This window comes from Psammomys obesus, unplaced genomic scaffold (genome assembly GCF_907164565.1).
Source record: "Psammomys obesus unplaced genomic scaffold, mPsaObe1.curated_primary_1811, whole genome shotgun sequence".
NCBI lineage: Eukaryota > Metazoa > Chordata > Mammalia > Rodentia > Muridae > Psammomys > Psammomys obesus.
Window position 1 is genome coordinate 437,487 of NW_026596234.1, and position 25,607 is coordinate 463,093.

The 25,607-nt window shown below is 47.5% G+C and overlaps 1 protein-coding gene across 1 annotated transcript in view; it reads left to right on the plus strand.

The window, feature by feature from the left end:
- Positions 1 to 4,933: 4,933 nt before the first annotated feature.
- Positions 4,934 to 25,607, plus strand: part of Zbtb46 (zinc finger and BTB domain containing 46) — a 66,310-nt gene continuing 45,636 nt past the window's right edge. Inside the window, exon 1 of the mRNA XM_055596116.1 lies at positions 4,934 to 5,064. The gene's annotated coding sequence lies outside the window, so the exon portion shown is untranslated. The remainder of the gene's footprint in view (positions 5,065 to 25,607) is intronic.

A 25,607-nucleotide genomic window follows, 5' to 3' on the forward strand; every position in this document is an offset into this window, starting at 1 on the left:
CCTGAGGGGAGGGTGGGGGCAGGTGTGTTTGCTAGGCCCTTCCCAGGACGGACGGTTGGGACAAGCTGCTTGGACACTTTCAGAGGAGAGGACTATGACAGGGTCCAGCTCTAACCCACGGCCTAGTGAGGTCTGCTTCTACTCAACGTACCTTGACTGGGCACTATGGCTGCTTCCTGTCCTTGTGCTAGGTCTGGCTGATCTACCCTCTGCTTCTGCTCTGTTCTTTCCCTGTCTCTTTCTCCTTGGGGTCTGCTGAGGCCTGGCCCCTAACTTATTCTCTGGGTCCTGAACCTCAGGTACCTCTCCCTCCCCCAGCCCATGCTTAGCCAGGCACACAGCAGGTGTGGCTTTGCTCCTTCCAGTATTGTTAGAGATGCAGGGGACTCTGGAATGCTAAACCCTGGCCCTGTCACTGGTAGGTGGGAGGCAAGGCTTAGAGAGCAAGGGGCTGCCAGTTGGCTATGGCACTTTGGAAAAACTGTTGGGGGTGAGGGAGCACTTGGAATGGAGAAGGGGCGACAGTTGGCAATAGCAGCTGGAGTGGCAGTTGGGGCTTGGCAGGGGCACAAGCCTGGAGGACAGTTGGGGTGGGGCAGCCAGTATTGGCTCGTAGCCCCTGGCCCTGGAGCAGCTCTGGAGGGCAGTCTTGCAGAAGCCTGGACAGGAGGGCAGGTCCAGATGGCTCTAGATCTGGCCAAGCTATGCCCAGGAAGCCCACATTACAGAAGCCTGGGTGAGAAGCCCCTCCCGTGGCTATGGCTTGGTCTTTGCTGCAGACTAAGGCAGGCTGCAGCCCCACAGTGGGACCAGGATGGGTGTTGTGGGCAGTCTCCTGGGTAGTCCCAGTAGTGGTTTTTCTTCTCTTCTGCTCCTGGATTTTCTAGATAGGACTTTCAGTGGTCCTGGAGAGGGCAGGGACAAGTTCTGGGCCATTTCTGGGAGAAGGCAGGATTCCCAGGGCTGTTGCCATGGGGACAACTGAGCAACACCAGTGGCTGGAGGATAAACAGGCAGTCTTCCTGACCAGTGACTGAGACAAAGACAGCCACAAAAAACCCAACTGGGGGTGGATGAGGAAACGCTGCCTTGGGGGAAGATGCCTCGCAATGATAGAGGAGATGGGGTGGCCCCTCTGTTAGATACTAGGGAGATTTGCTGTTCTTCTGGAATATTCTTTCCCAAAGCTCCTCCCACGCTATTACATACAAAGCTAGACCCTGAAGCTAAATGCAAGTAAGTCCCTAATTATTTCTCTATTGTTTCACCTTTCCTGCTCCTCTGCCCCTTGAAAGCCCACATGGCATGTTGGTGCCGGGCAGGTTGTCAGCAAGGCAAGTGGCATGGGGGGGGGGGGGCTAAGGTTTACAGAAGATGGTGTGCTTAGCCCAGCCACATGACAGCCTTAGTGGCTATCGTGTTCCAGGTACCTACAGCAGAAGGGGCCACATTCTGAAGGGCCTTCTATCAGAAAACACTTTCATGTCCTGATGAGTTTCTGCATCCTTTCCTAGCCCCCAGGATGTCTGGTCTGTTGCTGCTAATTCCCATCAAGGTCTCCTGACATGCTTATACAGGTATCTGGGGCTGACTTTTTTTTTTTTTTTTTTTTTTTTTTAAAGATAGGGTTCTATAGCAGGGAGGTAGTGGCACAGAGCTTAAATCTCAGCACTTAGGAGGCAGAGGCAGGCAGATGGAGCTCTGTGAGTTTGAGGCCAGCCTGGTCTACAGAGTGAGTTCCAGGACAGCCAAGGCTATGTAGAGAATTACCGTCTTGAAAAAAAAGGGGGGGGTTACTGAATGACCCCCTGGCTGGCATGGGTCTTATTTTATAGACTGGGATGCCCTTACACTCTGATCTACCTGCTTCTGTTTCCTAAATACTGAGATTAAGAATATGCCATCACACCTTGCTCCAATTTCTGTTTTTAGAATAAGTGTGTGTGTGTGTGTGTGTGTGTGTGTGTGTGTGTGTGTGTGTGTGCAGCTGGCTGCCCACTGAAACTAGAAGAGGGTGTTAGATCCCCGGAGCTGGAGTTACAGACAACGATGAGCCACCCAATGTGGATGCTGAGTGAGAAGCAATTTTGAGTTCTGTACAAGAGCAGCTAGCGAACACACTTTTGTTGTTGCTGTTTTTTGTTTGTTTGTTTTTTGGATACAGGGTTTCTTTGCGTAGCCTTGCCTGTGCTGGGACTAGCTCTGTAGACCAGACTGGCCTCAAATTCAAAGAGATCTGCCTGCCTCTGCCTCCTGACTGCTGGAATTAAATGTGTGAACACTTATTAAACACTGAACGATCTCTCCAGCCCCCGGGGGTGACTCTGGAAGGACCTCAACAGATAGCATGAGCCCGAGTGGTTGCAGGGCCCTGGCCATCTGTCTGTTCACATGTCTACTGCCCATCTTTATGGCAACCTGACAGACCCCTGCTATGGATGCCGAGTGCTGTGGTCAGAGTACAACTGAGGCCAACCTATCTGTCTAGCCTTGAGAGCCATCTCTAAGGTAGGTCACATGGTGCGAGGAACTGAGTTCCTGAGTCATTCTGGTAACATAACCTACAAAGCAAGCATATCAAAGTGTCTGGGCCAGCTCAGCCGTGAATTCCCTTTCCCTCAGGTCTGCCAAGAGGTTGAAGCTACTACTATTTTGGTTTTTAAACAATTATGGGGTTTATTAACTTAAAGGACAGTGATAGTGTGGAGATAAGGTGGCTCTGTCTCATCTCCATGGGTCTGTTACTGAATCTATCTACAAGCTATATTGTCTTTATGTCTAGGCCTTGTGCTCTGCTGTTGGCTTTCAGAGCAGAAAAGACAGGGGTCTTGGTCTAGTCACCGGTAGTGCTGCTTGGGTGGGGGTGCAAGTATGTGAGGTGCAAGCGAGTGTTAGAGAAAGGTGGTATCTGCTCTGCCCTGGCTCATTTCTAAACTCAGCAAGACCTCCTCTGAAGATGAGTAGCCCTTATGGTATATGGTAGGGGCCTGTTGGTGTTAGACACAGGCTTGGTTCTTACGGGCTTCCTGAGCAATGACTGGGCTCCATTGTGTTCATAGTCAAGGCTCGTCTACTGCTCCCAAGTTCTGCATGGAAAAGAGACACAGCATATACGATCATATATATATATATATATATATATATATATATATATATATATATATATATATATGATCAATACGATCTTCCTTGAATGATGCCTTGGGTGCCTAGCTACTTGGGATCTCTCTGAGGGACAGTGACCTTAGAGGTCTCCCCATGCTTCACTTCCTCCAAGGGCTGCAACAGAGACCAAACTGAGGAAGGGGATGGTGGAAAGGACTATCTACACACAGTGTTCTTTATCCCCTCAGAGGCAGGTGTACCCAGATGGACCCTCCTGGAGGTCAGGGGCAGTTATGTCAGAAGAACTGTACCATTCCTCAAGGATAGGAACAAGGAGGTGGGCAGGACTGGGGCATGGGTGACTTGCTTCAGATCAGATGTGCCAGCAGGGTCCACTAGGGGCACCTGGGCCACTACTGCCAGCCTAGATGCTTGTTGGGGGTGGGCAGGACATGTGCACAGCCATCTCCTGGAGCCCACGAATAGTGAGGAGTCTCCCAGGCTTTCATCTCTGACTGCCAGACCTCTGCTCGTCCTTGCTCACGGAAGGAGAATCCCCCTCCGGCCAGCCCTCCCACTGCCGCCCGCCCATGAATGCCTCCTCACACAACATGAGAAATCTTCCATCAGGGCGGGCGCCTCCCACCTCCCGAGGAATTCCGCTGCGCTGGCCCCTCAGGGAGGCAGGGCGCGGACAGCCCACGGCGCCTCGCGATTGGTTGGCCCAGCCCGGGCTCAACTCTTCTCTGCCCCTGGCCAGCTACAGGCTCACCTCCCTTCCAGCTGCTGCGCCCGTGATGTAGCGTGGTGGCCTTTAACCCCTACGTAGACCAGCCTGGAATGTAGGCTCCCTGTTCCAGCTCTCCAACGGCTGGAGGACGCTGGAGGCAAGGGACGCGCGGGCGGGGTGAAGAGAGCAAATCCTGGTTATACCGAAATCGAAATGCCATCAGTGTGGCTGGGAGCTACGGGCCAAGACAGGGTTGCTCACCACTTGTCTGAGCCCCACGCTCTCACCGGCACTTGGATGACAAGATCGACGTGCGGCAACCAATGCTCCTAGTTAGTCAATTTTGAGTCCCGCTTGCAGACACCGCCACGTGGCCCGCTTCCCAACGCGCGCCTCTCTGCGAGAGCGCCCAGGTCCCCGGATGGCGGGGGTGAAGAGTGACCAGCCCCTTCTGGGCACCGCGCCCCTACAGCGCGTTTTCTCCGCTCATCATGAGGCCCGTCGAGCCACCACGGCGCGCCTGGAAGTCGCTAAGTTTGGGAGACGCGCTTACCGCGACGGCTCCGCGGGGCTCGGGGAAAGCCGTGACCCAGTCTCGCGTGTCCCCAGGGACAGGCGCCCAGACAACGCGGGGTGCGCCAACCCGACCCCGCTGCGGTGTCCTTGCCCAGCCCACATCTCCCATCAGGTGGTCTCCGGCTGTGCGACTCTCGGGGCGCGAGCGCTCGACCCACGGACCCCATTCCTTGCCACTCGCAAGCCCATGGGAGGGGGCTTCCCACAATGCCCAGCGAGCTTCAGCCCGCACTTCCGCTGTCCAGCCCCGCGGGAGGGGGGCGGGGGCCGCCGGAGTACCGGCGGCCACTCTGCCCCGGCCAGCCCGCTGCGCCCAGCCGCCGGAGCGGGGGGCGGGGCCGGCAGGCGGGGGCGGGGGCGGGGCCGGGGCGGTGGCCGAGGCCAGGGCGCAATACGGGCCAATCAGCGGCGTCCGGGCGCGCGCCGAGGGCGGGGTCAGGGTCTGCGGGCGGGGCGCGCGGGGGCCGCGGGGCTGGAGCAGCGCGGGGGCGCGCGCCGGCCTGACGGACGGACGAACGGACCGGCGGGTGGACCGAGCCACCTGAGCGAGCGCGCAGCTCGGACCCTCCCGGACGCAGCGCTCGCCGGTGGCCGCGCGATCACCGGTCCGCGGCCACGGCGCCCGCCCGCGCCCGCGCCCCATGGGGTCACAGGTAAGCTGCGCCGGCTTATTGTCCGCGCGGCCGGGCTGGCGCACCACGCCGGGGCCGGGGCTGAAACCCTGGCGGGAGCCGGAGCCCGGTCTGGGGCGGGGGCCGGGCAGCTGCAGCCCTGGCCACTGTGCCCCAGGCGCGCCCCCGCCCTGCCACTGGCCCCCTGTCCGGCCTCGCGGGGGCGCCCTCCTGGGGGCGATGGCGCCCGGGGACTACGCGGCCGGAGACCCAGGCCCGCGGGGCCACGGCCCGAGTGGCGTGGGCGGGGCGGCGCGGCAGGTCCCTGCGGGGCTGAGCGCAGAGGCGGCCGCGGCGCGGGGCTTCCCGGCGCCTTGTCTGCCTGGCACCTTCGGCAGCCACTGCGGCCGCTGGGGTCCCTCTTCGTCACCTCCGAAAGGGAAATTTTCCAGCTGGTAATTTCTGCTGCGTCAACGCCTGGCCCCGGGAGGCAGCCCGGGGGCGTCCATGCGCCCCCCGTCCGCGCCGCTCCGTGCGTCCCCCGCCCGCTCGGCAGAGCCGCACCCGGACCCGCCCGCGCCGAGTTTGCCAAGAGTCAGAACTGCGGGAGGTGGGCCCTACGGGGCCTTGGGGGTCATTGTCTCCCCAGAAGCTGGACGCCAGTCGTTTTAGATTTCCATTTTAATAATGAGCCGAACTGGGGTGCAGGGCCCTCCCTGTGCGGTGGAGTGAGGAGCGCAGATAAGACGCGGCGCTTGGAGCGCACGGGGCGCGCAACGGAACCGGGTCCGCTACGAGTCGCGTCTTTGTTTCCCAGTAAATAGACCTGTCAGTTTCACAGGTTAGGGAAAGTCAGTGTCCGACAACTCAATCCCGAGGGTAAAACAGGAATTTTCTGCACCGTGGAGAGGGTTCTGGCTAGTTGGGGGATTCCCTGGGTATGGCTAGCGATTTCACTATTAGTAGGCGGAACCAGGCATACACAATAGGACTGGATCCGGGAGCCCGGGAACCAGCTAAATGGGGCGAAGAACAGATAATTTCTAAGGCAAAGAAATATAAGAAAGTTTGTCTGAAATCCTTAGTGAATTTCTTCCGTCGCTCATCACTACAATCTCAGCGTGTATTTAGTGAAGGTTACAGTGGCGAGATTGTTATCAGCACGCAAAGAGATGCTAATGAGAAGATGTGTTTGGTGAACCGCCTCGGCACTGACACCTGTGCACGGAGCTCTCCTGTGTGCGTATTGTCTCCCTAGTAGAAGGTTGGATGAATTCATCCTCTAAGCTAACTTAACTTCCCATTTGGGTGCAGATTCGCGAATTCCGCTCTTGCTGGTCCTCGTCTTGCCTGTGCAAGGCAGTGTTTCCACTCGGCAAGAGAATAGTTTGTTCACCAAAAGGAAATTTATAGGTTTTTCCACGTGAATAACGAAGCAAAGTTTATTATAGTAGGATTCCTCCGTTTTGGTATATTTCGTGATATTAGGTACTTTGAATTGAAACGTTTAGGCTACATCCCCTGTATTATTGCAGAAAAGATTAAGCAAATGGTAGTGATACGTAGGTAGAAGTATTGCAGACAGAAGTTTAGCATTGCCTTTGGAAACTTTGTAATCCTTTTACTTTTTCTGTAGGGAACCCATATTGGGGATTTTTTGCCAGTTTTCTCTTTAGAATAGTAGAAAGAACTTACCTTGAGTGTCTAAAAATCCAAAATCCAGTCTTTCCTCAAGCCTGCCTGAGGACATTTAATTAATCGTCTCACAGCACTACCTTGAATATAAGAATTTTGCTTTGCTCAGATAATTTTTATTCATGAGCCAGGTTTTGGTTGCACAGGCTTTTAATCCTAGCACTCAAGGAGGCCGAGGCAGAGGCCTTTGAGTTCAAGGCCAGCTTGGCCTACAGATTGAATTCCAGGACAACCAAGGCTACACAAGAAAACCATGTCTCAGAAAGCAAAACAAAAAAAGAATTTATTCATGATTCGTTGCTTTATGTAAATGTAAAGTTGTTCTGTGCCCAGACTTCAGTCTCATCTCTTTCTGACTGGTCAGCTGTTACCAGGGCTACTGGTGACACTTAGTACCCTTCTTCAGACATACCAGGGTCAGTCCAGTCCACTTCCTGTGACTTCTGGTGCGCCTTGGTCACATAAAAAAAAACAGGACATAAATATCGAAAAATGGAGAAAATGCTTCAGAGATTCATAGAAAGTGCCTGAAAGTATAGGTCTGTTACTGCCGAAGATGTTTATTTACAAATGCTGTAAATAAATTGAATTATATTTTAACAGTGAACTTCCCAACTTTCTCCTTATGTGGAGGTTTCCAAATTAAGGAAAATTGGGACACTCTGTCCCTGTGGTCTGGTTTCTGGGGCGCTGATCAGCTGCTGTGCTGTACTCCATGAGGTCTTAGACCAGCCTCTGAGAACTGAAGAGGCCCATTTAGTAGTGTACAGGGCAGAAAAACACTTGAGCTAATTTCTTACAGTATAGCAGTCACTTTTCTGTGCTTAGGCACTCTCTTAGCTATTAGTAAGAAGAAAGTTCTAGAAACAGTTGTCTCCCCTTTAATCTGCACAGCAGAGTCCTAGCACCTGCCTTAGGCAGTTTGTTCCAGGAGCTTCATGTTCTTTTTGTTTTCTCATTTTGAAAAAAATAGTAGGTTTTTATTCTGCTCAGAAACATACTCAAATTTAAATTCTCTGGATTGGATTGTTAAGAATTTCCCTTTGAAGCTGGGTGGGGGGAGAAGGGGGGCAGGTGCATGCCTTTAATCTCAGTGCTTGGGAGGTAGAGACAGGCGGATCTCTGAGTTCAAGGCCAGCCTAGTCTACAGTGTGAGTTCCAGGACAGTCCAGGCTACACAGAGAAACCCAGTCTTGAAACTACCCTCCCCCTCAAAAAAAAAAGAATTTCCCTTTAAATCTATTACATCTGTGGGTGGGTAGATATTTGTTATTTTCAAATCAGGGTTTTGCCTGGTGAAACTTTTGTTCCTAGAGTTTGCTGAGTGACCTGACCCCTAAGAATAAATAGATAAGGGAAATGTTCTAATAAGACCAAGAGACAAGTCTTTGAAACACTGCCAACTTGTTTCTGTCATGATTTTCTGTCTTCTGTTGCTTCTGTGTCTTTGGCCTAGCCAGTTCTGATCATGAACTTGTCCTGAGAGCTGAGCTTTGGGAACATGTAGTTGGTGGAGGATTACCTCTTTTTTATTTCTATTTATTTATTTATTTATTTATTTATTTATTTATTTATTTATTTATTTATTTATTTTGAGGTAGGATCTTACTCTTTAGCCCAGGCTGACTTCAAAGTTTGTAGGTAGCTTAGGTTGGCCTCAAACTTGAGGCGATCTTCTCTCAGTTGGTTTTTGTTTTTTGTTTTTTGTTTTTTTTAAGTAGTAGACTTACAGTTGTGTACCGCCTCACCTGCTCTTTTCTTCTCTTCTTTTTGTTTTGTTTTGAAACAGGGTTACATATAGTCCAGGCTGCCTCCGTCCACTGTGTAGCTGAGGCTGCCCCTAAACTCCTGGTTCTTTTTGTCTCCTATGTAATGTGCATTCTAGAGCACAGGATACACAATCAGGCTTGGCTTTTCTGCCATGGATGGCTTACCCACCTTTTTTTTTTTTTTAATCTCCCTCAGGTTTGTGCTCTGGTTTACCAGTGCACTATGCCTGATGGTATTGCTTGTAGGCAGAGAAGAGGAAGAACATTTTGTGACAGGTTGCTCTATGAAAGACTTGAGAGGAGAAGCCGGGTGCGGTGGCACAAGCCTTTAATCCCAGCACTCTGGGAGGCAGAGGCAGGTGGGTCTCTGTGAGTTCAAGGCCAGACTGATCTACAAAGGGAGACCAGGACATCCAAGGCTACACGGAGAAACCCTGTCTCAAAAACCAAATAAAATAAAAGACTGAAAGGAAGACAAAAAGAAGTCAAGTTTGACTTAGATACGACTTATATATTTATGTATACTACTGAATTTCAGAGTTTCATTGGTGCCACCTAATTTTGATGTATATTTTTAATTACTAAGTGTTTTATTCTGCTTTTATTTAAGTATTATTTATGTTTTAAGGCAGGTTTTCTCTGTGAGCAGCACTGGGGGTAAAAGCATGTGCCACTGCCTCCCAGCCACTAAGTATTTTAAAACATAATTTGGATTTAAAAAGTTATTAACCTAGTTATCAGTAGCAAGTTGGGAAATAATCAGTATGTTTTTTAATAGCGCCATCTGAGCTTTTCGTGTTTTGACAGATGTGCTTTATGAGTTGTGTTAGCCAGACATTCTTGCTTTCCTGTGTTGATTATTTTTTTTCCCCCTCTCCAGTTTTTGAGACATAGTCTTGCTACAAAATCCACACTGGTCTGGAACTCAGGATCCTCCTGTCTCCTGAACACTGAGATTAGAGATATATACACCGTCATGCCTATCCCCAGGATTCTTAACGACTGTTTTTGTTTTTCATTCAGAACCTGTCCTAAGCCAGGCCTTAGGCCATTCTGGGCATGTTATGGCCGAGGGATGTGGGGAGTGGCCACACAGAGCTAACTGATGTGACAGTAAATGCGTGTGCGAAGCGTCTCAGAGCTTAGGCAAGATGGGGAGGGGTCCTGGAGTTCCCACAAGTAACCTGAGGAACTGGCCTTCAGCATTGCATTTGGAGAGCTGTCGCCCAGTAGGCTATGTCTTCCTCGGCTTTGTGGATATTGAATTGCTGGCGAGAGGTGGCAGATCTGGGAAAGAGAGGTAGCAATGCTGGCCGTGAGAAGTGACTAAGGTCATACTGTAGCCTGTCTTAAGCACACAGCCCCGTCTTGTGGTCTACTGAAGGCAGTGGCATGGTTCTGCAGCTGTCTTATTGATGAGTTTCTTCCACATTTTCTGTCATTTCAATTGCCCACAAAAAAGGAAAAAGATACACAAACTCGCATGAGTGATGAATTTATTATTATTATTATTATTATTATTATTATTATTATTATTATTATTATGTTTTTCAAGACAGGGTTTTTCTGTTTAGCCTTTGCCATCCTGGATCTCCCTCTGTAGACCAGGCTGGCTCCTAAGTCACAGAGATCCCCCTGCTTCTGCCTCCTGAGTGCTGGGGTTAAAGGCATGCACCACCCAGGCTGAATGATGGATTTTAAAAGATACCTTTTTTTTTTTTTTAATTGGCTTTTTTGAGACAGCGTTTCTTTGTATTTTGGTCTGTGTACAGATGGTTTAAAACTTGTAAGTATGGGGTTTAGTACAGTTTTGTTTTTGGTGGTGGTGCTGGGGATTTGACTCGAGGCCTTCCACTTGTTCTACCACTGAGCTGTAACCCTAACCAACATGTCCAAGAGCTGTCCCTATGAAAAGTGGGTGCCCTTGGCTGACATGACCCACTTGCTTGTCAACAGGCTAGTTGTCTTAGTGTGGGTCGCTTAGAGAACCGGCAGTTTTAACCCCCAGTCTTTGATATCCAAGATACAAAAGGAACTTTCCCTGAACCTCTACACACAGGGTTAGACACAGGGCCTAAAGCGCACGAATGTCAGTAAAGAGAAAGATTTCGCATTAAGCACAAGAGAGCATTTTCTTCAGAATTGTTAGAGGAGGCGATGAACCAATGAAGGAAACAAAAATGACTTACAAACAAAAACCCTACCCCATGCAAGTCCACTCTTTTTTTTTGTTGTTTGTTTTATATTTATCTATTTGTGTGTGTGTGTGTGAGAGAGAGAGAGACTCTGTCTGTCTGTCTGTCTTCCTGCCATGTGAGTGGAGGTGGCCAGAAAAGGGCATTAGTTATCTCCTGGAGCTAGAGTTATAAGTGGTTGTTCCCAGGAAACCAAATTCAGGCCTTCTGGAAGAGCAGCAAGTGCTCTTAACCACTAAGTCATCTTTCCAGCCCCAGATATTTTCCACTCTTAATGTTCACTTGCTTTGGAGCAAAGCAGCAGCTCTTCATCAGGTAGAAGAATGGTAGTTTACCCAGACATGACACCTACCTGTCTGCAGTGTTGAGTGACTACTTCCCTGATTTTCCTGAAGTAATCTCACCAAGAGTTACACAGGTGACATACTGTTGAGTTCTGAAGAAGCCTGAAGACCGGGTCAGATTTGTGGACAGTGGGGTCCCGGCCTAGACAATAGATTTTCTAGAAACAGCTCCTATAATTAATGGTCAGCTACAGGCACCTGCTCAGCACAGGTTAAGAAACGGAGGCGTTGATGGGATGGTTCAGTGGGTAAAGACTGCCCAGACCATCCACTTTCATTGAACTCTCCAGACCTACAAGGTAAAGAAAACTGACCCCTGCAGTCTGTCCTCTGACATCCACGTGTGCGATAGCGTTCACCCACACACTAAATAAAAACATGAAAGCAGAAATCTAGTTAAGGGCTTAGGATGTAGCTCAGCAGTAGAGCACTTGCCTGCTATTTGTAAGGCCTCGGCCTTTTCCCTCCAGCACCTTGGGGAGTGAGGAATGAGGCCACTCTGGCTGTAAGGACGATAGGAGCAGTGATAGAACCAGAAAACAACAGTTCACACGTGCAGCGCGGCTGGACAGAGGGGGGACATCGGTCTTGGAGGAGCAGAGGTGAGGGGTAGGGTTGCTTACAGCAAAGCAGAGGCTCAAGGCGTGGTGCACAAAACTTTGTTGTGGGGTTGTGGTTGCTGAGTGTCCTCCAGTCCCTGAGGTGTCAGGATAGTCATCCCTGGAGGTTCAGGTCTGTGGATACAGGACTGTGTCTCCGTCATATGCCCACTGAAAATGAGCTGTAAAGAGAAAGTGGTCCACAGTCTTGTTTTGGTGCTCAAAATAGGTCTGTTCTGTGTTCTCATTCTATCCCATTTAAAGCACCGAAGCCTGTGAGTGGCAGTATGGTTTTATTTAGGAAGTTCAACGCCAGTTTGGGAATTTCTGAAAGAAGAAATTACTCATCTTCATTTAAAGATGAGAATGAACTGGGAACAGTTTGCTGGTGCAACTGGCATTCTTCATCTTCCGATTTTAAGCATAATCTGTGACCTTCTAAATACTTGCATTATTTTATATTTCAAGGATACCTGCTCGACCTCGAGGTGATCTTGATGCTTGAGCTTTATGTGTATGGTTGTTACCCTTCCAGGAAGCCAAGACACCTGCCTAAGACTACCCTGAGTGTCTGATCACGAGGCAGCCTCAGGTCATCCAAGTTTGCGCTACATTCAAGATCTCTCTTTTTAAATTTGTCATTCACAGAAGCCACCCCTTAGCCAGCATTCCCTCATACCTACAGAAAAAGGGATGGTCACAGAGAGCAAGTGCCTAGAGTTCCAAGATACCAAAGATCAGAAAGACACTGGGACAGAAGAAAAGGGATTGGAAGATGCAGAAAAGAAAAAAAGTATTTTGAGGAACATATATGACCATGGATGAAGTGTCCTGGAATGTTGATTAGTGGGCTGCATTTTTGTGGCTATGGTGCAGATAGCATGTAGGTACTATGAATACAGTGCATTTTCATATATGTAGTATATAGGCACCGTGTGTGCAGCGTGTTGGTGTTGTGAGTTCAGAGAGTGGGCTCTGTGTGTGCGGCGCGAGAGTTCTTTATGTGCTCGTGTGGATGGTCTTCATGTCCTGTGAGTGCCGTATGTGCAGTGTATGAGTACTGTGAGTTCAGAGGATGGGTCCTGTGCATGCGGTGTGTGGCAGCTGTGTGTGCGGTAGGGTAATTTGTGTGGCTTGTATTGGTGCTTTGTGGGGATTTGCGGGCACTCTGTGTGCGCTTGGATGCTGTACACACAGAGTGTGGGTACCGTGAGTTGAGTGTGTCATTCTGTTTTTCTTCATTGACTGGTGCCTGTTCCTGAAAGCATGTTTTCAAATCCAGCACAGGAGCATGAGGAACATGCCAGTCATGATGTATGGCTGAGCCTGGTCTTTTGGCCCATCAGAGAATCCAAGGGCTTATAAACCTAGTCTTCTGCATTCTCCTCTCTGGGCCTCAGAAGTCTCTACACCTCTCAGACTTGTTTTTCATATTTGCACATGTCGGCTCTGGGGATGTTTCCAAGGCTTTCAGCCAATTCCCAGTTGGGATCTACATCCCACAGGAAAGGGTTGCACCCTGGCAAGTGTTTTGGAAGTTACTTCAGGGCATTGAACTACAGCTGAGAGTTGCTCAGCAGTCTGAGCCCCACCCTCCTGGCTGCTTAGACCTATCAGAACCACCGTGGCAGCCGATCAGTACAAGGATGACGATTTCCCAGCTCTTCTCTTCTGTGCCAGTGCCCGAGGCTCAGCCTTCTTCATCTCATCTATCCTTGCAATGTTAACAGCTCTGAGAATTCTCTATACGTTAGAGTTGGGGGGTTGGTTTTTCCATAGAAACTTTGCAAAAGAGAAAGTTGGCTCTTGTGCTCATTGAGTGAGCTTTTCCTGGGCAGTATGACTTGGGCAAGCCACCCCATGTTCTGAGAATTTAAGAATAATGAAGATACCATTTCCTGGGATTACTAATCCTGAATCCGCTTGTATTGTGGTTCTGAAGGGAAAGGTATTTAAAACCACACAGGTGCCAGGCGGTGGTGGTATTTGCCTTTAGCCCAGCATTTGGGAGGCAGAGGCAGACAGAGCTCCATGAGTTCAAGGCCAGCCAGCTCTACAGAGAGAAACCCTGCCTCAAAACAAAGAAACAAACAAAAAACCACACAGGTGTTTATTAAATAACAAGAATGCTCTTGCTTGAAACAAATGAAACTGTTGAGATTAATGACATTCTACAATTAGATGATTCTTCTTTCTTTTCTCTCTTTCTTTCTGTCTTCCTTCCTTCCTTTCTTTGTTTTTTTTGAGACAAGGTTTTTCTGTGTAGCTCAGCCTGGATGTCCTAGAACTTGTCCTGTAGACCAGGCTGGCCTCAAACTCAGAGGTCCACCTGCCCCTTCCTCCTGAGTGCTGGGATATGTACTGCTCCTCAGGCTTTTTTTGGGAGGAGGTTATATTTGGGTAACATTGTAAGTGGGAAACTTGTGTTTTTCTATGAGGAGATGCTTGTTGCTCATTTTCTAGAAACTTGCCACACACAAAGAGTAATGAATCAGGAAGATTTCTTTTTTATTTAATTTAACTTCAATTTTTTTGAGACAGGATTTCACTATGTAGCTCTGGGTGCTTTTGGAACTCACTGTGTAGACCAGGCTCGCCTTGAACTCATAGGGATTTCTAGGTAGACATAGAGCCTGCTGGTGCCTTAGTCGTAGGACTGGGGATTCAGGGCCAAGAAACAAGAAGCTTGGGGTGGGGTTAGACAGACTCTGTTATGCACTCAGAGTGTTTTCTTCTGAGTCCAGAAAGCTCTTGCTCCTTGAGGAAGCACAACTGGGCACAGGGTCAGCTGTCCACTCACCTGTGTACCACCCTGTTTCTTTTCTAATTTATCACAAAATTTTTCAATGAAGTTGATTTTGCCTTGTCTTAAAAACATCCATGGAGTTATAAGTTTGATGTTTCAGTTTATTGTTTGTTTCTTGTTTTTTTAGATTTATTTTATCCTATGCATATAAGTGTTTGGCTTGTGTGTATGTGTGTGCATCGTGTGTGTGCCTTGTGCCCATGAAAGTCAGGTGCCCTCCTATAACTGGTATATAGATGGTTGTGGTCCATCCACCACGTGGATGCTGGGAACCAATCCCAGGTTCTCTGCAAAAACAAACCTGTGCCTTTAACCACTGAGCTATGTATCTCCCTATGTCCATCGTCCCCCCCCCCTCCCCCACACATTGGGTTTTTCATGACAGGATTTCTCTGTGTAGCCCTGGCTGTCCTGGAACTTGCTCTGTAGACCAGGATAGCCTCAAACTCAGAGAGCTGTCTGCCTCTACCTTCTGAGTGGTGGTATTAAGGGCATGCAGCACCACTACTTGGCGATTGCTTGCTTGCTTGTTTGGTTGGTTTAACATGTGTGCACCTGCACACACGTTTGCAGGTGCTTGTGGAACTCAGAAGCTAACCTGTATTTCTGAACCGCAAACTCTTTGCAGCACTTTATAAGATATACTTTCCAGCCTTACCATGAAACTCCCCAATGAGAACTTGGTTTCTAAGGTCATGTGGCTCCCAGGTGAAGATTCAGTTTATGGAAGGTTAGGTGCTATTTGTGTGGGTTCCCAATTAGGTTCTATTACTGCTTAAGAATAGCCGAGAGGTGCTTTACATATGCTTATTTTGGCTGTTTTGGAAGCCAGAAGTCCAAGATGAAGGTGTCTATCAAGTTCTCTGCTGTGGCCCAGGAGAGTTCTTATTTGTCCCAGTATCAGTATTGTTGGTAGCTGTTCTTCCTTTATAGACTTTCTCCATTCTCTGACCTCATCATCACGTGACTTTCCCAGTTGTGTTTCTGTGCCCAAGGATGCTAGTAACAGTGGTTTAGAATCACCCTATTCTATGAGGAGCTTATCTTGACTGTGTCCGCAGCAACCGTTTTCCCAAATGAGGTCACATACATTTAAAATTGCTGGAGGTCAGAGCCTCCATAGACCTATTCATTTCTGACACTTTTTCTGACATAGATTGCTCAGTCTCGCATTTATCAAGACCTCACCAGGCGTCACTAGCTGTCACCTTCACCAGCCATGATACCCTGGGTGGTCTTGTTATTTACAGCAGAGACGGCAGTTAGGCAGCAGCAAGTCACCTAACATGTACAGTAAACCCCGACATTCCTCAAGCTCGTTGCAAGCAGGGTTTTCAGCTGGGGAAACCAGCAGTGAGCAGTGAGCTCGATACTGTGGCAAGGGTAGCAATGATGTAAAGACAGATTGGAGTGTCTCTTTTAGTGACAGGACCCTAGAGAGAGATGCAGCAGAGGAAGGAGCGCGGAGGGCTGAAGTTAACACTTTGGGTGTTATGAGTAGACATGGAACCAGAGTACTGGCATGCAATTGGAGGGCAGCCGAACTATTGAGACTATGCACGCATCCTCATCCAAAGCAGGATCTGGGTCCCTGTGTTTGTCTTGCTACTACACTTGTTTCCAACTATGCCACCAGATCGTACCAGGTTCCTGGCTGTTTCCTGTCCTCAGGTAGCAGAAACATCCTTGCAGCCTCTTTCAGAAAAGCGTTTTGTGTGTGTATGTGATGCTGGGATCAAACCCAGGGCCTTGACACATGCTAGGCAAATGTTCTGTGACTAAGCTGGGTTCCAAACCACAAAATGGCATTTTAAATATTTTCCCTGGAAATGACCAGCAAATCCTGAAGTATAGTTATGGAAACTTGGAAAGATTTGGTTTGTGATATAGAAACATAATTTTTTTTTTTTTTTTTTTTTGCGTGTGTGATGGAGCTGCCGCTCAGCTTTGAGGTACAGATGGATATAAGGAGCTTTCCAGGGTTGCATATGTAGCTTAATTAGTAAAGTACTTGCATGATTTACGTAAAGACCTGGATTTGATCTCCACATCCCATAAAACCAGGTGTGGTGGGCTAGGCTGTTGCAGTCTACACAGTGAGTTCTAGGCCAGCCAGAGAGTTAATGGAGAGACCCTGTCTCAAACAACAACAGCAAAACTAAACAAATAATAAACCAGCTGTGGTAGCACACACCTATAATTTCAGCTCTTATGGGATGAAGACAGGAAGATTAGAAATCATCCTTAGCTATGTAGTAAGTTTAGGATTAGCCAAACTTACTATGTGAAACTTTGTCTTAAAAAGAAGAAGAGGAGTAGGGAAAGAAGGCTCAGCAGTTAAGAATGCTTGGTGTGCAAGCCTGCCAACCTGAGTTCCATCCTTGGAACTGTAGATGGCATGAAAGTACCTGTGCAGAAGTGTAAGGAGAGAACTAACTCTATATAAAGAACTTAAAAAGAACATTCTAATGTACCTGCATCAGCCATGGTTAGCTATAAGAATGTGGCTTATCTAAAATGGACTCCCGTGGTCCAGCTTGCAGCATTTCTTGGACTGGAGGGGTGGGGTTGCTATCCCTGGTGGTCACTTTGAGTGTGGCCCTGTCTCAAGGTGAGGGACTAAGCAAGTTAGGTCCTTTTGCAGATATGAGTAGGTCTTCCAGAGGGATAAGGCGACCAGAAGATGAGACTCATATCTGTAGAATCAGGTACCAGGTTAGAAAGAGTCTGACACATTTGCTGTCATCACTTGATTACATAATTTTTTAATTTTATAAAAGTGACCTTTTTTTTTTTTCTTTCTTTCTTTCTTTTTTTTTTTTTTATAACTTAAATGTATTGCCAGGCAGTGGCGGCACACGCCTTTAGTGCCAGCACTTGGGAGGCAGAGGCAGGCAGATCTTCGTGAGTTCGAGGCCAGCCTGGTCTACAAAGTGAGTCTAGGACAGCCAAGGCTACACAGAGAAACCCTGTCTGAAAAAAAAAATAAACAGGAAGTAGCTTAAGTGTATTAAAAAACAAAACAAAACTTTAGGCAGCCTGGTGAGATGGCTCAGCTGGTACAGGTGCTCTAGCTGCCTAGCTTGAGGGCTTGAGTTTGATTCCCAGAACTCACATGGTGGAAAGAGAGGACCAGGACAACAGGAAGTTGTTCTCTGACCTCTACACCCGTGCCATAGCATGGTGCCCCCTGCATAAATATACATAATTCTTAAAGCTTTAGAAAGTTTGAATGTGCACAAACATAGAAAACATGTCCTGTCCTCAACTGCAGCGATTCCTAAGATTCTGTTTGCCTCACTCGTCTTCTTTTTTCCCTTGAGTAATTTGAAAGCAAATCTCAGACATTCAGTTTCATCTTTGAGCATTTGACCCTGTAGGGCTAGCACAGCCACATACCCAGAAACCTTGCCTCACATTGAGCATGCCCGGGTTGGGTCTCTGTTTTTCAAACTTTCTCATGGTGGGGTGAGGCCTCTGACCTTTTTTTTTTTTTTTTTTTTTTTTTAATTCTGAGAAAATTCCTCTTTGTTATTCAGGAATCCGTCCTGTGGAGTTCTCTGTGTAGAGCTCATAATCTAGTGACCTGGAACAAGTGTCCTGGGCTAGAGTAGTATCAAAGGGAGGCCGGAAGTGCAAACTCACCGTTAACAGGCAGGCTCTGGGGCAGGTAACATTTTCACCTGAACTCCAATTTAATGATTTTTTTTAATTTAAATTTATTTGTATATATGGCTTATGTGCATGTACAGAGGCCGGGAGAGGATGTCCAGTATCCTGCTCTGTTACTCTCTTGCCTTATTCTTTCTGTTTTGCTTTGTTTTTTTGAGACAGGGTTTCTCTGTGTAGCCCTAGCAGTCCTGGAACTCACTCTGTAGACCAGGCTGGCCTCGAACTCACAGAGATCCGCCTCCCTCTGCGTCCTGAGTGCTGGGATTAAAGGAGAGCCACCACCACCTCGCTTCTGCCTTATTTTTTTCTTGAATCTCTTGCAGAATCTGGAGCTAAACTTGTAGCCAACAAATCCCAGTGGTCCTACTCTACCTACCACAACATTAGGGTTACAGCACATGCAGGCATGCCCAGTGTTTTACATGGGTGCTCGGAATTTGAACTCAGGTCCTTAGACCTGCTGAGTCATTTCCTCACCTCCAACTGGATCTCCCTTTTTTCCTCTCCTTTTGTCTCCCTCAACTTCTCCTCTCCCTCCCCTTCCTTCCCTCCCTCCCTCCCTCCCTCCTTCCTTTCTCTTTGTATGTATGTATGTGTGGGTATGCGTGTGCAAAGGCCAGAGGACAGCTCGAAGGAGTCGATTTGGATTCCCGACTTGTTCCGTGTTGGTCCAGGGATTGAATTTGGGTGTCAGGTTTGGTGGCAAGCACTTTTACCCCTGAGCTGTCTCATCTGCCCTGGTCCTAATTTTTTGTTACTTTGAGACAGGGTTTCTCTGTGTGTAGCCTTGGCTGCCCTGGACTTACTTTGTAGACCAGGCCGGCCTCAAATCCACACAGATCCAACTTCCTCTGCCTCCCAAGTGCTGGGAATAAAGGTGTGTGCCACCATGCCCGGCTCTGGTCCTACTTTTAAAGTTGTGCTTGCCTTTTATACTTCAAATGTAAGGAGGAAACACACACATGCCTTCTGTTGAGGAGACTCATATGGATTTTTTAAACTAACTATCACCTATGTGGTGATAAATCCAGGTTTTAAAATAAAATAGATTTTAAAACCTGTTTTATTTTAAAAAAATTCTAAATTTGCTGTTAGCTAATAAAGCATAGGGATGTCTTATGAAATGTTTTAAACCTCAGAAATGTTTCAGTTCTCTCATTTTAAGTTGGTTTCTATTTAATTTTTACTAAAAACACAAATTAGATTTACTTCTCCTTCCCTTCCCTCTTTATCAGAACTAGCCTCCAGCTGGCTTTGTAACTCAGGACGACCTTGAATGATCTTCTCCCTTTCTTCTGAAGCATGGGGAGTACAGGAGCGAGTCACTGTACCTGTTACCCCTCTTAAAGTAGGAAAGATGGATGTGTAATTTTGCTTAAATGTGGCATTTTCTGACTAGTGCAACTTTTCTTACAAAAAGATTGCAACTTCAGTGGTCAGCACTAAAAACTTACTTTGAGATATGTTTCTTTTGAATCTTTTAATGTATGCTTCTTATTTTGGAATTTTTGCTGTTGTTTTTTCCTTCCAGGTAAATGGTCTTTATCCATAACAGGCACTTTTTAAAATATCCACACGGTAGATCAGAGAGTAGCAGTGGGCCACACTCTGAGCAAGCCTGCTTTCCTCCCAGACTTCCAGTGTTCCTAGAACCAAACCCTACACCTCAACTGGCATGTCTAGTTCACCAACTCTATTCTTCTAGCAAGAAGGGGTCTGTCTTCTGAGCAGGAAGGAACTGAGTTAAGGAAGTGCTTTAAGCAGCCATCACAGAACCCTTGTGAATGTCGTTGCCTGCCAACCCAAGCTGGTTATGGTCACTGAATATTGAATATCCAGGTGATTCACTATCATTCTGGGCCTAAACTGTATACCATAAGTTCTGTAGAAGCCAAGACATTCTGACTCTTGCATTGCTTGTGGCCTTGGGCTCAGGGCTCCTGGAAACCTTGCACCAGTCATGTGGTGAGGTTATATCCTGTCAGAGCTACCCACAGTCCTGCAGAGGAATTTCTATCTGTTCTGGGAAATCAGTGCTTTGGGCAGTTCTCTGTGAGGGGCAGGTATGGAAACCAATCTCTTGTCTTCTCAGGAAAGATGCTTTGCTACAGGCTCTGCATGGCCTTTCCAGTTCCAGCTCAAACAGGAGGTATAAGGAAGGAGGAATCTTCTCATTCTGGTGTTGGGTTTAAACTCCTGCGCACTGACATCTCACTTGGTGGCCATATCTTTAGTTTTCTTCATGAATAAGGAACTCCAGGGAAAAGGGCTGAAGCAAGTGTCTTGAGTCTGACAAGCCTGTCTCACCCAGCGGGGAAGGGACACACACACACACACACACACACACTCTGCTGTTTCTCTTCTGGTTTCTGTGCAGTTAATTCCACATGAACTGCTGAGCATTGATACAAACAGCAGTCAGTGCTCCTCTGCTATAGTTGGAGTCCTCAGACTTTTTCTAATTGTTGGGCATTTGGGAGTTTCTTGCTTCTCCCTGATACCCAGTAGTTCTTAGAACAAAGGAGGTGTGGGTTGTTTCTTTTATAGGGCAGAGTGCCAAAGTTAGAGCCAGTGGGCCAGAGGTGTGGACATGTTAGTCCATCTTGTCCCTAAATTGGCTGACCGGGGACAAGAAGGCACAACACTGGCTGGTGTGCCACCATCTTTAAGTACCTAGGACCTCACATTACTTTTGACCAGCTTCATATATCTAGACCTCTTGGGAGATCTTTTCTTAAAGTCTAGTATGTTGTTCCTGATTTCTTTAGATGTTTGTTCATTTTAACATTAAATTAAACTAAGCTGCCAATTTCAGAATTAGCGTTGACCTTAAAAGAATAAAACAAACTCATGAGTGATGGCACATGACTGAAATCCCAGAGGCAGAGGCAGGGGGATCAGTGTTTAAAGCCCCAGCCGAGTGTTTGAGTTTGAGGCCATCATGGCCTACTTGAAATCCTGTCTCAAAAAGACACAAAGGGCTGGAGAGATGGATGGCTCAGTGGATAAGATGATATGCTGTTCTTCCAGGAGACTGAGTTCGCTTCCCAGAACCCATGTCATGTAGCTCGCAATTATCTGTAACTCCATTTTCAGGAGATCTGATAACCTCTGGCTTGTGGGCACGCTACTTATGTACACCTACCACTACTCAGGCACACATGTATAGACATAATTAAATAATAAAATAAATCTTTAAAACAATAACAAAACAAGGGGTGGAGGATGAACCAGGCATGGTGGTGTATACTTGTAATTCCAGTGCGTCAGAGGCTGAAGCAGGAGGATCGCCATGACTTTTGAGACTTAACCTAGACTACATTAGTGAGCACCAGGCCAGCTGAGGTCTCGAAGTAATACCTTAACTTCAAAAACAAAACAAAAAAGAGTAAAGGAGACTCTGGGGCTTTCCTGGCACCCCAGCTAAAACTACACGATAAACTTGGCAGCCACTGGTGTCCTCTCCTTTTAATCAGCCTTAGGTAGAGCATTGGATAGTTTTGCTCTTACCCTAAGAGGCTTAGACACCATGGGTGGTTTCACTGCCCCTCTGATTGTTTTGGGATTTTTTTTGTTTGTTTTTTTAAGATTTATATATTTATTATTTATATAATATTCTGCCGCATGTATGCCTGCAGGCCAGAGGAGGGCGCCAGATCTCATTATAGATGGTTGTGAACTACCAGGTGGGTTGCTGGAAATTGAACTCAGGACCTTTGAAAGAACAGCCAGTATTCTTAACTTCTGAGCCATCTCTCCAGCCCCATGCCCCTCTGATTGGAATGAAAAAGAAGTAAGGGTTCTTGGGGCCCAGCACCCCCGAGGTGTGTACATATAGTGCCAGTTCCTAAAGCAAGGACTGCAAACTTATGTACATGATCCCAGGTGGGTGGCCCACTGAGAGCTTCTTACTCTTGCTCCCCTCAAAGAGACGGGGCCTGCTTCTTCTCTTTCATTTTCTCTCCATCCTTCATTTCCTCCCTCCCCCTTCTCTTTGCTTTGGATCTTGCTATACAGCCCTTGAATACCATGGAAACGGAGGGCTCATTAATCACAAAAAGCCAGAAATGAAGAAAAAAAAAAAGGATCAGTTGGTGTGAGGACCATTTTTATTTACCGTTCATCCATTCAGTGTCTGTAATCTGATGAGCACCCGTGGCTGAAAGGCCTGTTGCCTGAGCATCAGGAACTTTGAAACAAGAGGTCAGATTGCTGTGGGATCGTGGCAGGGAATAGTGGGTCCTGGGCTGCTGCTCAAGCACTAGAGCATTTCCACCAGCAGCAACTGTACAGAAATGGATTCTGGCACTTCCAGCCAGGGCAGGTTACTTATTTGAAATTCTGTGGGTTCCATACTTGTGAATTCAATGTACCACAAATTGAAACATTTTAAAGATTTATTTATTATGTATACAATATTCTGTCCCCATGTATACCTGCACCCCAGAAGAGAGTACCAGATCTCATTAAATAGATGGTTGGGAGCCACCATGTGGTTGCTGGGCACTGAACTCAGGACCTCTGGAAGAGTAGTCTGTGTTCATAACCTCTGAGCCATCTCTACAGCCCACTTATTTGAAATTCTATTTCATTTTTATTTTTTGAGAAAGAGTGCCATGTAGCTCAGGCTGGCCTTGAATTCAGTATATAGATAGATTACTTTGAACTTCTGATCCTCCTGCCTCTATCTCCCAGGGGCTGGGATCAGAGGTGTGTGGCACTATGCTTGGTGTATGTGGTACTGGGAAATGAACTTAGAGCTTCGTGCATGCTATGCAAGTTCTACCAACCCAGCTACATTCTCAGATAGTGTGGTTTCTAAGAAAGAAGTGAGAATTCTCAAACCTCACCACTCACTTGCAAGTGCTGTGATCTTGGAACATGGCTAACTTCCTGAAGACTGCTTGAGTCTGAGTGGCCAGGAGCTCAAGTCCCCATTCTAAGTCAACATTTAACTGTATGGAAATGGGATTTTCACCTTGTTACGCTGATGTCATCTTAACGCATGGCTGGCATCTACATTTTCTTTTTTTTTTTTTTTTTTAAGATTTTGGGGGCTGGAGAGATGGCTCAGCGATTGAGAGCACTGGCTGCTCTCCCAGGGGGCCAGGGTTCAATCCCCAGCACCCAGATGGCAGCTCCCAACTGCCTGTAGCTTCAGTTCCAGAGGACCCAACATGCTCACAGACTTACATGTAGTCAAAACACCAGCGGACATGAAACAATAAATAACTAAATTGAGACAAAGGTAAGCATGAAAGCGTTTTAGACATGAGTGTGCATTTGAGCCAGGTGCTCTGCTGCAGGTATCCTGTCAGTACCTTTCTCTGCAGCCCACACCAGCTTAGAACTCATGATCTTCCCGCCTCCACAGTAGTGGCTCCTTGGGGGTCTTCTGAAACCACCTACCACCTTCTGCTGGGGAGCTGTTTCCTGTTTCTTCTGCATTCTCTACAACTTTGTACTGCCTGGACCCCTCTCAGGCTGTCCCTAACCTTTCTGGAGTTGGCTTGGCAGGTGGGGTGGTCTTGGTCTCCACCTAGTTCTGCTACACGCTGAGCTGCAACATCAAGGTTGTGGATACCTGGTTGGAGCTGGATAGTGCAGATGAGACCTAGGCTTTCTCTCTTGCTCTCAGCCAGATGGTCTCCAGTGGACCTGAGCCCTGCAAGCTGAAGCAAGTCAGGGGTAAAAAAATTAAATGACCTGACTGAAATATGGAAATAAAATTAACCATTGTTATCATAAGGTGATGTGAAAGGAGAAACAACACAAGTGGTCTGGGTGGGATGCACCCTCTAGAGAGGGTGTACTGTAAAGCAGGTTAGAGAGGGAGGAACAAGGTAACCCCAGCATGAAATGCCAGGGATGGAGCAGAGGGAACTGAGAAAGGGTAGCACCAAGAGGAAGAAGGAAGGGCAAGTGAAATATGGGGAAGAAGAGCGCGCAGGCATCAGTTACAGGTTTGTGTTTCAGATCACACTAGCTGCAGAAGTGGAAGCAGAGTTCTCCACTGTGTGATGAACCAGTTTCTGTTCCAAGTGAAGGTGTCCCTGAGGCCCCTGTCTCTGTCTTAATCAGTTAGTGCATTTTGGAGCATTTCTTCCAATGCAAGGAGTTAATTTAATTAGCTAATCAATCCTTCCTTCCTTCCTTCCTTCCTTCCTTCCTTCCTTCCTTCCTTCCTACCAACCTCTGTTTCTTTCCAGCCTTGACCTTAACACAGAGCCCAGGTTAGTCTCAAACCTTGTGTTCTCCTGCCTCAGCGTGCCGAGGACTAGGATTACAGGCGTTCACCACCACGCTTGGTGCTCATTTAATTTTTTCAGTGCCACCCTGAGCAGTAATAATGCGATGTGGTAGGATCCACTTTATGCAGCAATAGCATGTCATTCGTGGCTTCAGCTTGTGTGCTTAGAAGAAAAATGAGCCCTCTAAATATCTCAGTGTGTGCAGAGACCGAGCTGGTGCAGGATTGCCTGGCTCTTGCTGTGGGACTTGAAGGACTATGTAGATTTTGTTTTTTCCTGGGAGGGATTAAGGAGGGCAGCCTTGCTTTCCCTGGTATTGGGTGGCTGCTTGGTAGGAGTGTCGCATGGCTGTCATAAAGGCCACAAATTGAATTTGTGAGCAACAGAACTTTCTTCTCCCTTGGTCCTTAGACGCTGCATCCATGAAAGTGCAGGAAGGCGGGCACAGTGGCGCACACCTGTGATCCCAACTCTAGGAGGCAGAGGCAGGTGGATATCTGTGAGTTTGAGGCCAGCCTGGTCTACAAAGTGAGTCCAGGACAGCCAAGGCTACACAAGCGAAAACGCTGTCTCAAAAAACAAAACAAAAACAAAAACAAAAGTGTGGGGAACTTTGTCCTGACGCTGGCACAGCAGAGTCCTCACAGGGTACTCTGTTTTTCCTTCTCAAAAAGGCATCAATCATATGGCATTAGGATCCCATGCTGATGGCCTTACCTAACTAATTACATCTGGATGATCTATTTCCAAATACGGTCACATTCTGTGGAATTTGCATAAGAAGTTTGGGGGTCACAATTCAGCCTATCACAATTCAGCCGATCCTTTGAATACGCAAGTACAGAACAATAGCTGAGCAAGAACTTTCTGAAACTCAACTCGGCCAGACATAGCAGAGCACACCTGTCGTCCTGGCACTTGCTAGGTTAAGACAGGTGGTGGTGCACGCTCCCAGCACTCTGGAGGTAGAGGCAGGCTGATCTCGAAGTTCAAGGTCAGCCTGGTCTATAGAGTAAGTACCAGGACAGCCAGGACTATGCAGAGAAACCCTGTCTCAAAAAACCAAAAACAAACCAATAACAAAAACGAAGAGGGTGGTAGTCCCAAGCCAACACTAGTGAGATCCTGTCTCAGAATAAAAATAATTAAATTAATAGGTATTGATGGAGCATAACTCAGCTGTGAATACTTAGCTACTACTATTCATGAGGCCGTGCACTGCCAAAAAAAAAAAAAAAAAAAAAAGAAACAAAA